Consider the following 12,906-nt stretch of genomic DNA (forward strand, 5'->3'; position numbering starts at 1 on the left):
TATTTCTGATATGTATTGCTCATTAACATCTCCGTTCGCAAGCAATGATGGGGGAAAGGGTCCAAAGTACGTACCTGGGTTTGCTCCTCTGTTGACAGCCTGGCCCTAAGGAACGCAAGAAGAATGAATGGGATCTGAATAATTGTAGGAAATAAAAGGAACAGTATGAAGATTATGAACGTTTACGATGAACCGGGTGGAAGCAGAAATGCAAGGATGAATGAAAGACGTAAACTTTTTGATGAATAGGAAGGAAGATTATGGTTGGAGACATGAATGCTAAGAATGTTGCCTGAGGTGGCAACATCACGGATGAGAGGGGAGGGGACATTCTGGGTTGGGTAACCGAAAAAGGCTACCAAATCAAGAATAGTTGTGAGAGTCCGGCAACCTTTTCCAGTAACAGAGGAGAAAGCTGGGTCGACTTGACAATTAGTGGAAGTATGCAGGTTGATGGCTCGAAAGTGTGTATGGAGGAAACCTTGAGTGACCACCGTATGATTGAGTTCTGTCTGATGGGGCTACCAAAGATGAGGAAAGTCATGGTGACGAACGTCAGAGGAGCCAACTGGTCTGGGATAGAGCGATACGTATCCAGCTACATACCAGGGAGGCTAGACACGAGTGAGGAGATCGAAAGGGAGGCTATGAAGACCTGAGAGTGAAAAGATGATCGTCCCGGAGAAAGAATGGTGAAACGTGGAGTTGGAAAACTGACGGAGGAGTGTAAGGAGACTGAGACGAGTGTCACAAGGCACAAGGGACGAGGAAGCAAGGAGATGAAGAATGAATGGGTACAGGAGAGAAAGGAACAGGTATAAAAGAATAGTAGGGAATGCTATAATTGAGTGGTTGAAGGAGATAGTAGAGTGGATCCAGGATGAAAATCCGTGGGACCACGCCTACCGACTCCTCAACGATGACAGAGCCAGAGAAATACCTTCGAACGTTGTGAGAGATGATGGATCTTATACAGGGAAGAAGGAAGGAACCAGTAGATTCTTGCTGGCTAAATACTTCACCAAGGACGATCACTCGAGCGAAACTCCGATCAGGCGAATAGATGGGGTCCCCAACGAAGTGATTCGTAGGGCGTGATAGAATGGGATGGAAAAAGCATGTTGAGACTATTCAACGCTTTTCTGTAAGGTATTTCCCTACGGTTTGGAAGCAAACAAAGATTGTATGGATACCAAAGAAGGACGGAAACCCCAGGCCCATCAGTTTACTGACAGGCATGGAGCGGATGTTTCACAGGTTTCTTAATGGTAGGATTCAAGTCTGGTGTGGAAGGGAGTTGAAATTATCTCCAAAACAATATCGTTTTAGATGAGTAATGGATATAGTAATGACAGTAGAGAAAATTGTGAAAGGGATTGAAGAAAATAAGAGAGAAAGGAGACACAGTCTGGTTGTGGCATTGGACCTGTCATAACAGGTCATAACAGTGAATGAGAGAGAGATTGAAATCAGAATGAATGTAAAATACCTGAGAATTGTGGTGGACTCTGGACTACTGTTCATTGACCACCACAAGGAGGTTAGAAAAAAGCTGAATACACTGGCGGATTTGATTGAAGAGAGAGTGTGTCAGAATCATATATGAAAGGGTAGCGAAACCTGCAGCTATGTATGGTGTTTAAGTGTGGGGGTGTAGAGTGCATGATAGTAGAGTCAGGAGATAGCTGAGCGCGGCGCAGACGCCTTTCCTTATTGCCGCATGTGGGGCTTATAGGACGGCGCCGACGGCCGCGCTCAGTGCGATCTTGGGTATAGCTCCACTTCATATTGGAGCTGGGGCCAGATACCATGAGTGGAGAATGAATGGGGAAAAGAAGATTGAAGACAGAATGAAAGGTATAGACAAGATACTCCCCTGGATGCAAGGGGGGTCACTGGAAGAGTTGCAGGACAAGGGGATGACTGACGTGTATGAGGATGCCGGAGCAAATCTGTTCAAATCTGTTTTTTCGTTGATCAGCTGTCGCCCCCATACGAACGGCAACTTTCAGGGGTTGAGAAACTTGTGCGAGCTAAGGACTAACGAGGTCTTACCTTTTAACGTCATCGTCAAAGAGGTGAACAGATATCAAATTCTAAAATCACAATTTCACTACATTTTAAAAATAGAGGATTTTAAATACAACATTGGGAAGATTCATTTCGCAATAATTCAACAAAATGAAGCTTAATAGTAGAAGTCTATAATATCCCTGGTTATTGGTAAAGAATATAAAATTGGAAAACTGTTTTTCTCACGATACGGTGAATCCATTCAGATAGTATTACTGAATGAGAAAAACAATATTTTTGTTTGAAAGTGGTTGACAATGTTTCATGGAGAATTTTACCAGTTCGGAATTCCATTGTCTAATATAAATCGAAATCTATAGAAAATAAAATGAAATCAGAATGAATAGTCAAAATATCAATTATTCGTATATAAACTATGAAACGTGGAATGAAAATACAATAAAACGAATGAAATAAAATTATCAAGATGAGAGATAAAAATTATTTTTTATATTATTTTCTATTTATTTTTTTAACTTTCTGACCAATCCCATTTTTATCTTTTTTTTTCGTTTTATTTCATTTTCATTTCACGCTTCATTGCTTGGATATAATTAATATTTCAATTATTCATCTTGATTTTATTTGTTCTTCATAGATTCGAATCATGGAAGTCCAATCTTGTTGAATTCAAACTAATACCTATTTCAAATTAAGGTTTTCAAAACGTGTCGCAGAACAATTCACAAAAAAATAATTCGTGAAGTCAATTCATCAAAATCCGAATTTATGTTTACATATATAGGTCAGGAATATCCCGGTTCAAAAACCGCTCTTTGGTGAAATTTGTTTTGTTGGACTGAATGTCCAAAGCCCTCATTTATTTGTAAATAGTGAAAATATTGTGGAATAATATAAAATATGTATTAGCCCACTTTCAACATAATTCCCAAACTAATAACTGCAATTCGTGTTTTTTTCTGAGCTATTTCTCTAACAAATTTGTAAATGCCGTATTTAGCTGAAAAGTGGCCGGGAGCCGTAAATTTGGAGTCTGCTCTGAGCAGGATGTCTTGGGAATTAGCCGATCTGAGTGTTGATGCTCTACATTCATTAAATTATGATGTCAGAGTATACTATAATGCTGAAGAATTATTTTCAGAAGAAGTTACATTTTGTTCAAACGAGCATGTTAATCGGCAAAATACTGCAAAATACCAATCATTGTCTTGATATAACTCCACATAGGATACAAGATTGTGATACAAAATGACTACATATGATCAATATGTGGGATGGTCGACGTCATTCCATTCAAACAGTTCTCACATGTTGATTTTATATGCATCATTTTGCGCAAATTATCGTTATGTTTAATTTTCTAAAAAAAATCCGAAACACCTCTACTATCATCCACCCCATAAAAATGTTGATGCAACTCGAAATGAATCTAGCAAGATAGTTTCTAATTCGGGAATTTTCAATAATATTCAGTTGGTAATTATATATGTAAAAAAATACATTTCTCCGTTAACCAGCTGTCGCACCCCTACGAACGACAACCTTTAGAAGTCAAAACTTGTGCGAGATAAGGACTAACGAGGTCTTACCTATCAACGTGTGATTCCTAAAACGGGACTTTATTGAGACACTGTATAAATATTTCATTCGAAAATTAATACTTTCTTTTTATTTATTTTACTATTTGAATTTCGTTGCAGGTAAGCCATCGAGAGTTTTTTTCTCTTCATCAGATACTTGTTGATGGATAAAATTTTGGAAGTTTATTCCTCTTCAACTGAAAGGTGAGTTATTCATTCGTAACATGTTTAGATAAGGGCAGAAATATTTCCAACTTTGGTCTAGATATTGCTTTCACGACCTGTTTCTCCAAAATTCTTCCAATTTGGTATGTAAAATATTTAACATAGGGGAGGAAAGCTTTTCCCTCAACAGATCTAGCTGGGGTTACTTTGAAACATAGAAATAATTCCAATAGAAAGGAAGAGGGAATGATCATTAGAAAAATCAGGATACATGTCATCATTTGTACACAAACAAGGTCATTCAATCCAATTAAGAGCAACGAAGCCATGCTCACCAATGATGATATAAAACCGGAGACGAATTTCAATATTGCAGTTCCACTTTGACCCCTACTGCATCGTCTTTGATAATGTATATCACAGTAGTAGACGAAACGTCTGACAGACCACGGCAAAAAAAATCTGAGTAGCTTATGATTATGGAATACGTGTCGGTGATCATTCTAATAACAGTAATCCAAAGCTTATCCATAGTTCTCGATCATATTTTTGTGATATGCAAACTTGCAAGAGTTTTCAAAAGTACTATATTAGAAATTGTATGAACAGTTTAACGGTTATAACCAAAAAGTGCGTTATAAAGAATTATTACCAGTTTTTCAACTGATTTTCATCGTTTGACATATTCACATTTGATGTTACTTCCCCTATCTCACCCCCAGAGCATGTCACCAATTTTTTATAATGGATCACCCTATGTTAAGGATACCCAACGCTATAGTAAAACTTGATGAGAACGGCATATTCTACATTTCCATCATAAATACAAATGCGATCCCAAAGCCAATTGATTTCTCTGAAATAGAACTCGAACCCCTTCCAACACATCAAACAATTTCGAATATTAACATTTCATCTTCCAGAAACAAACCTCCCCATTGACCGTATCCAAGAAATGAAACCTCAATTGGTAACCGAATATATCTCAACAAAGAGGAACTTCAATCAATCACTGATTTTTATCTCCAACTCGAAAATATCTTTTATGTAGAATGAGATGATCTTACTTCCATCATTGAAACCAAAGATTCAGGACCCGTCTTTACAAAATCATACAGTTACCCACAGGTACACAAAGATATCCAGAATACCAAATCAAGGCATCATTCAGCCATCAATATCCCCAGTTTAGGTTGTACCCAAAAAGATGGATGTCAATGGTAAACAAAAGTATAGAGTTGTCATCGATTAACGAAAACTCAATGAGCTAACAGTTGATGATAAATCTCACTACCGAACATCACGGACCTTCTAGATCAGCTTGGAAAATGCGAATATTTCACCACGCTAAATCTCGCCTCCAGATTTCATAAAATTGAAATCGAAACCAAGACATCACCAATACGGCTTTCTCCGTAGACGATGGTCACTACGAGTTGGCTCGTATACCATTCGGCTTGAAAAACGCCCCAAGCACATTTCAGAGAGTTGTGAATAATGTCCTTTTAGGCATACAAAAGGAGAGATGTCTGGTATACATGGATATTTTTTCGAAAGAGATGAGCCTAGAATAATGTCTTTCAAAGCTCAAATGAGAATGCATATCAATCTTCTCAGCCAAATATCTGACTCATTACAAGTATTTCCTAGAGAAATTTTCACGGACTCAGAAAAATTTGTAAAAAAAAACTAAATATGGTCTAATGAATGGTGTAGGAACTTTTTGGAAAGAAATAATCGGAAACCTTGACACATCCGATGGAGAATATTTCACGAATTGTATCAATGAAATGAGTCAAGACAAACATCAAATGGAAAACCTACTAAAAACCAAATACCTCGGTGTCCAACAACTCCAATTCAACTATTCACAAATTATAAGTTGATGAAGAGACTTTCAATCAATATATAAAAGGAATCGAGAAATTACTATTTTACATATCAGATAATATGGCATTTTACGAAGCCCAAATAAAAACTTTAGAAATATACGAATCACTTATGGAAAGTTATCTATGTCTTGAAACTTTCATTGCTGATATTATCAATTCAATCACTTCCGCTCGATTGAAAATCATTCATAGTTCAATCAATAACATCGAGAGATTTCCTTTATTCACTTCAAAAAATATCACAAACGTTGAACAAAAATGATTTACCATTATACGTCAGTATTGGAAACGTTCCCCAATACCTAGACTTCATAGAATTGCAAGTATATCAAACAGATAATAAAGAAGTATTTGTTTAAATATTCCTCTTGTAGAGCCTGAAACATTTTTTCACTTGTATCCAATACAATCTTGGACTTGGACTTGGACTTCACGATATATTATAAACATTTCAAAATTCATTGCGCGAGATGATGATTCAATATTGTACATTTCTTTTTGGAATTTAGACAATTGTGAAGTAATCAAACATGATCTGAAAATTTGTGCAGGAATGCTTCCATACCCGATAGACAGCAACGCTATCTGTTAAACCCAGTTCCTAAACAAATTCTAAAACTACTCGAAAATTGCATATCAACAGTGATATACGCAAAGGACTACAACGTTCAAGTGATATCTCAAAACCTGTGTTTAATATCAATATTCGATCCTCTAACAGTCACCATAAATTGTACTGACAGAGAATCAATAAGAAAAATTATCGAATTCAATACTCTCCTGAAACTTCAGCATAAATGCAACGCCTTCATTGGAAACACGACAGTTCATTGCAAATATATTGTTGAAAGATACCAGAACGTAACTTACAACAAACATGCAGTCCAGTCCCGGAAAAATCAAAACTCTCGGAGTTGAAAACCCTGAAATTGAATGAAATGAATGTCGACGATCTCAACATCGCCGAACACATTACTCGTATGAATTGGACAAACTCATCAACGAAATGTTTCTTGGTTCACGTATTTTATAATCGAACTCATCATCGCATTATTAATCCTGCATATTTTTTGCAAGTGCTGTCGCAAAAAATCAGTTGCGATCGGAATCACCTCTTCAAGCAATGACAACCCACCTAGACCGCCAAGAACGAGAATAGTACCCAGAGTCCTCGCAAGATTTGTCCCCAGGAGAAGATCCAGCGTTCACCTAAAAGACCCTGTCAAAAAAGACGTCGAGTTAACCCACAAGTTTTAATGAAAAAAGTATTCTCAATGAAAATTGCTGCAAAGTACACACTTTTCTTTGGTAAGGGGAGTCGTTACATCATGCGGAAGACGATCTCCCCGGTATCAGGTTACCAAGATAACGTCTTCCATGATTTCGACTCATAGCAGAACTCAGTTCTTTCATTGTTTGCTATTTCCTATCGTCTCCTGCTGACATCCCTGTCTACACATTATAAATAGACCCTTCAAGATCAAATTTATTCAGTATTGAGTATTGAGTATTCGTTATATTTTGGTCCGTTGAACAAATAACGTCATTTTGATTGATAAATTTTGTATTTTCAAATGAAGTTTTTTTTAAAGTTATTTTTGATAGAGTGAATATTGCGTGACTCACGGTCGATGGTAGGTTAGACGTTTATGGCAAACCCAAAGCATGATTTTTCTGAAAATTTCACCTCCCACATTTCTTTATCTGTTCTATCGATCTAGAATATTTTCAGCATTGCGGCGTTGCCAGAAAAAAGTCCTAGCAACTTTATTTTTTTAAATAGAACACCCCGTATACTGATGAATTTTTAGAATCGCTCTGGTATTTTAATACTTTTTTGTTAATAATGTCCTATACCTCTTTCTATCTGTTTTCGAGATAAAAAATAAATTGTGCTAAATATGGTCCAAAACATAGCCTTAATTGAAATTAAGTACATCAGTACTCTCAATTCATGAAAAATTGATATTTTGATGATAGTTTGGACAAACTCGAAATATTCAAATAACACCAAGAAATCGACTCCATATCATACAGGGCGTGCTGAAATTACTATTATTTCCATTGTGCATAAAAGTAGTCAAAAGTTCATTTTTTCAAATCAAACCCCCTGTATATTACTCGGTAAATTGAAAGTTGGTGAAAAATGCTTCAAGATGATATATCATGTCCCTATACCTAAATCGTCAAGTTTTCTCAATAAAGTCGCTTTTTCTAGAAACATTATTTTTTTAGAATTTGGATTTAGGTAGCAGTGGAATTATCAAGCTTATAGCAGTTCGGTTATTTTTGTAACTGATTTACAAAGAGTTACCGACGGTGTTTCGAATCATCTTCCAAAATGAATGCAAATATCGATTATTCAAACGAAGTTCTTATGAAATTATTTATTATACACATGAACAAAGTGATCAAATCATTGTCAGAATGTATATAAAATTCAACCAAATGTATCCTGAATCAACACCAATGAACGAGAGGAAGTTTGTAAGGTTACAAAATAATTTCCTCAACTATGGCTCAAAGTTTCCAGGGAACAACTGTACTAAAAATCAGTCATTTCTAGGTAAAAAGTGAGATTTTGTGAGCTAAAACATGTGAAAGTACGGACAATAACAGAATAGGACGATTCAAAATAACAACATTGTAAACAAAATATCACATTTTCACAATAAATGCTGAAAATGTTGTCCATTACATTCTGAACACTTTGAAATGTTTTTTTGTACGCGACTTGTGATTGCTTTTTCAATTTCCTGGGGATCCAGATCTTCAATACTCCGCACTATTCGCCGTCGCAATTCTTCTTTGGTAGACACTGGAGTACCATATACCCTTTCTTTTAAAACACCCAATGAAAAAAAGTCAAGTGGCGTGAGATCGGGTGATCTCGGTGGCCAATCCCACGGCCCTAAACGCCTAAACCATTGATCGTCGAAGTGTTCGTCAAGTTTCCTGGAAACTTCCTGGGTGGAATGAGCTGGCGCTCCGTCCAGTTGAAACCACGAATTCCTGTATTCCTCTAAAGGCAAATTTTCAAGAAAATCGGTTACAGTTGTCCTTAATATTTGGAGATATTATTTTTTATCTCGAAAACAGATAGAGATAGGTATATGACATTATCAACAAAAAAGTATTAAAATACTAGAGCGATTTCAAAAATGTATTAATATATGGGGTATTCCATTAAAAAAAATATAATTGCTAGGACTTTTTGATAGAAGTGGCAACGCCGCAATGCTGAAAATATTTTAGATCTATAGAACAGGTAAGGAAATGTGAGAGGTGGAATTTTCAGAAAAATCATGCTTGGCGTTTTCCAGAAACGTCTAACTTACTATCGACCGTGAGTCACGCTGTGTATGTGTTTTAACAGTTTTAACTTCTGGTCACTGCTCAACGTTAGAGCCATTGAAAATAATGTCCACAGTTTGAAATTGAATTGCTGGAATCGATGGCAGCTACTACAGCGTCTTCATCTTAATTTTCGAACTCCTTGGTTTAAGGAATACATACATTCCATTTACCAGCGTAGTTTGTGGTTGAAATATAACGGAAACGTGAGTCCTGGAACAGTGGTTCTCAATAAATCCGATAATTTGCATCCTCTGTGTTGTAGATTAGGCGAATTATAGATACTCATCCATGTTTTGATGTTATCGCTCGAGTAGCCACATGGAACAGTTGAATTTCCACTTGTAGATCCCCAAATGTTTTGATATATTTAATGTTTTAGATGTTCAAACACGGATGCAAAGAGAGTCTTTCAAAGACGGGTAGTGGAATCATAGCTCGTATCGTACTTTTTTTATGCGAATTGATTAACATTTATCAATGAATAATAACCCCCCTCAAGAAAGTATACTCCACTCTCTCATGTTATCGAAGACGATAACACGCGAGAGTTATTCAATCAGTTCTGCTGGTAGAACAGCGTCACATAATTACAACTTTGGAATTGAAATAGTTTCACAGTTTTTGCGCACACAAAATGGGTTGAAAATTTATCTTCTCCCAATATATCGAATCAACAGCGGTAGCGTAACCTTGCGAACTAACATCGCAAAATTCGTGCAATTCACAATTTATAGAGTTTATAATAGATATATTCTTTGGTTACTTTGGTAAATGATATAATGGAAAATAACGATAAGTATCATTCTATATTTTCGAGAGCTAGGTAGGTTAAGCAAAAAGTATGATCTCCAGATCTGAGCCCTTCTCCCAACGGTAAAAAAATGCCGGGAACAATATTATCATCGAATTTGAGCCAGTCGTGTTTTTTTTGTCAAATGTGTAGTAATGGCCAGAATATACAGATGTGCCAAAGTGGAATACAGCCTCATAGAGCTTTCAGATGCAATTTTTTGCAGAGATGTGTTTGCTCAGCGTCAATATTTTCAGAATCTTTGAATGGGGGGTGTCAGTGTTGTACTGAAAATGATTCAAGGTGAGAATCAGATGATATGAAATATTTTTCCAAACACGTCCGAGAGTAGGATCACTATAGGTTTCTGAGGTCGCTAGACCCGTATTTGGAGTTAGTTCGACTCTATCAGTATGAGGGCGAGATGTAAACTCAGTTCAATCTCAATTTCGATTTTTTTTTTAATTCCCACTGTGAAAGAAGTCAAACTCAATACAAAGCTGATACAAACCCAAAAACAAACAGAGCAAACTATAAAATTCAGAAATAGTAGTAATATGAAATCCAAGATCAAAAAATACGTTCTCCAGGAACACTCAATTTTTTAAGAAGAAATTTACTGATGATAATTTGCAGAAAATGGATACGTATTTAAATGAATAGCTGGCATTCATTGATTCATTCGAACCTACAGAAATATAACAAAGGGGGACATGTGATACTTTTTGAAAATGCCGTTAGTTGTAAGTGATGCATGTAAAAACAATAGGAGGGTAACTTGCCAGTTCTTGTACGGGTTCATATATTTATATAGAGGTAGGAAAAATTTTCATTCGCGGAAAAATCACCCCTTGATGCCAAGGTGATGAATTCTTGTGCAGCTTTTGTGAAATTTGTGTTTATTTTTGAATACCCTGACCGGTTACTTGACGAAAATTATCAATAGCCTTTCGCTACACGGTAGCTTCATCAATTACTGAACCATCGAACTATTCTACAATATCTTTCATATAATGCCTAAACTTATCAGAAAAATGATTGAATATGATAAAACAGCTAGATTTTGAATAAACAATTAGGTGGTAAATAAAATATAACTACTAGGAGAAATGCCAATATTTCAATATTACATTGTACCTATTCCAAATCTATCTTTGGTGTAGTAATGGATATTATTGGAGTTTTTCCCAATACCAAACCGTTATTTGAACACCTCGACACGTGTTTCGATCACCAAGTGATTTTCTTCGAAAGTAAGATCTAACTAGTCATACTTACAAAGTTATCCTTATTTATTTATATAGATACTTCTTCTAGGTACCTGCGTCTTGAGTGTCTTGAATTAATTTCACAATATTGCCGTATCTACTTGTCTTGAATTAATTTTATAATGTGTCCTTATGTAATAATCAGGTAAATCTAATAATTAAAACATTATTTTAACAAGCTATATAGTATTCTATTAGGTATTGGTCCACCATCGTTATTCATAAAATTGTTATGTTTACTTATTCCTACACTCTCATAGGCATCTAGATGACAATTATTGTTAATTTGTCTAACTAATTCTAGTGAACTTATTTATATTTCAAGTGTGCTGAGTGTTCTTTATATATTATTTTAATAGATCTTTTTATCTGTCCATGATATTTTGCATCGCAGTCCTTACATTTAATTCTTTACCTGACAAACCTATTCGTGAGCAGATTCGAAATGAAAACCAAAGAAATGTCAAAGTATATTCCTAGGATATGGCTAAGGTATGTGGATGATGTTTTCGCAATATTCGATAACAAAAAATGGAATATTGAGGACTTTGTTTTCTTTTAAAATAACAGATTTCTATCAATAAAACTCACGTTTCATTGATAGAAATGAAGGACAACTTCCATTTCTTGACATTCTGGTAATGACTAGAATATGGTGTATTTAGAAAAGGAACAAGCACGTAAGGTGTATTCTTGAATTTTCTAATGCATCGTCTTTCGACTTTTCCTCTCACACATGGGAGATTCACAAAAAAAAACGTATAATACAGGAAATAGCAGCCACTAACGGTTTCTCGAGGGGTAATGTAGAGAATATAATAAGGAAGGAAAAATTTAGGTTGAGAATGAACGAAATCTCGACTTTTAAAAACAACAAAAACTAAAATAAATGAATTGATGGTTATAGCCGTTACTACGTGATAGGAGATCATAATGGAGATCATCATTCGATGTAAAGAGTATGTTCTCCAACATACCGTACAACGAGTGTAAGCCACTCATTTTGAATATATTAGATCAAGCCAAACTAGACTATATCACTTCCTTTGAAGTTTCAAAAGCTTTCAATGTGTTCCTAAATCAGAGCTACCTAGTGTTCAACAACAAATTCGATAAACAGGATTCAGGTTTACCTATGGGCTCACCCCTTACTCCACTTTCAGCAGACACATTTATGAACAGCTTGGAGACCACTATAATAAGTTCTGACCTGGGTAAAAATCATATTCATTTTTGGTACAGATATGTAGACGATATTCACGCCTGTTTCAGAGGTACTACACGAGAGCTGAATCAATTTATGACATTATGACATGAATAATTTCAATAGCAACATTCAGTTCACACTCGAAACAGAAATAGAGAAACAAATACATTTCTCAGACCTGACCATTACACACAATCAGAAAAAAATTTACTTCAATGTTTTCAGAAACCTAGCTATATAAACATTATCATCCCAAGCGATTATTTCCATCCAGACAGTGATAAATTAGAAGCCTACAATTCGATGTTGCACAGAGCATTCCCACTGCCTTTGTCTGCTAGCAATCTAGCTAGGGAATTGATATAATTACACAGATAGGTCATAATAATGGTTTCAACGCAGATACTATCCAGAAGTTAGTCAGAAAACAAAGCCGTAAATTCACTTACAGATCAATATACCCTCAGGTCAAACAACCAGAAATTAGGAAATGGGTAACTCTTACATATTTTGAAAAAAGAACAGAGGTAATTGCGAGTTTCTTCAGAAAAAAACAATGTGGAAGTGGTACTTAGACCACATGCCAGGTTATCTGACTTCCTTTTCAATGCCA

Source organism: Leptinotarsa decemlineata, unplaced genomic scaffold (genome assembly GCF_025532065.1).
Source record: "Leptinotarsa decemlineata unplaced genomic scaffold, Ldec_3_MD MMD2_tig00002159_RagTag_RagTag, whole genome shotgun sequence".
Taxonomy (NCBI): Eukaryota; Metazoa; Arthropoda; class Insecta; order Coleoptera; family Chrysomelidae; genus Leptinotarsa; species Leptinotarsa decemlineata.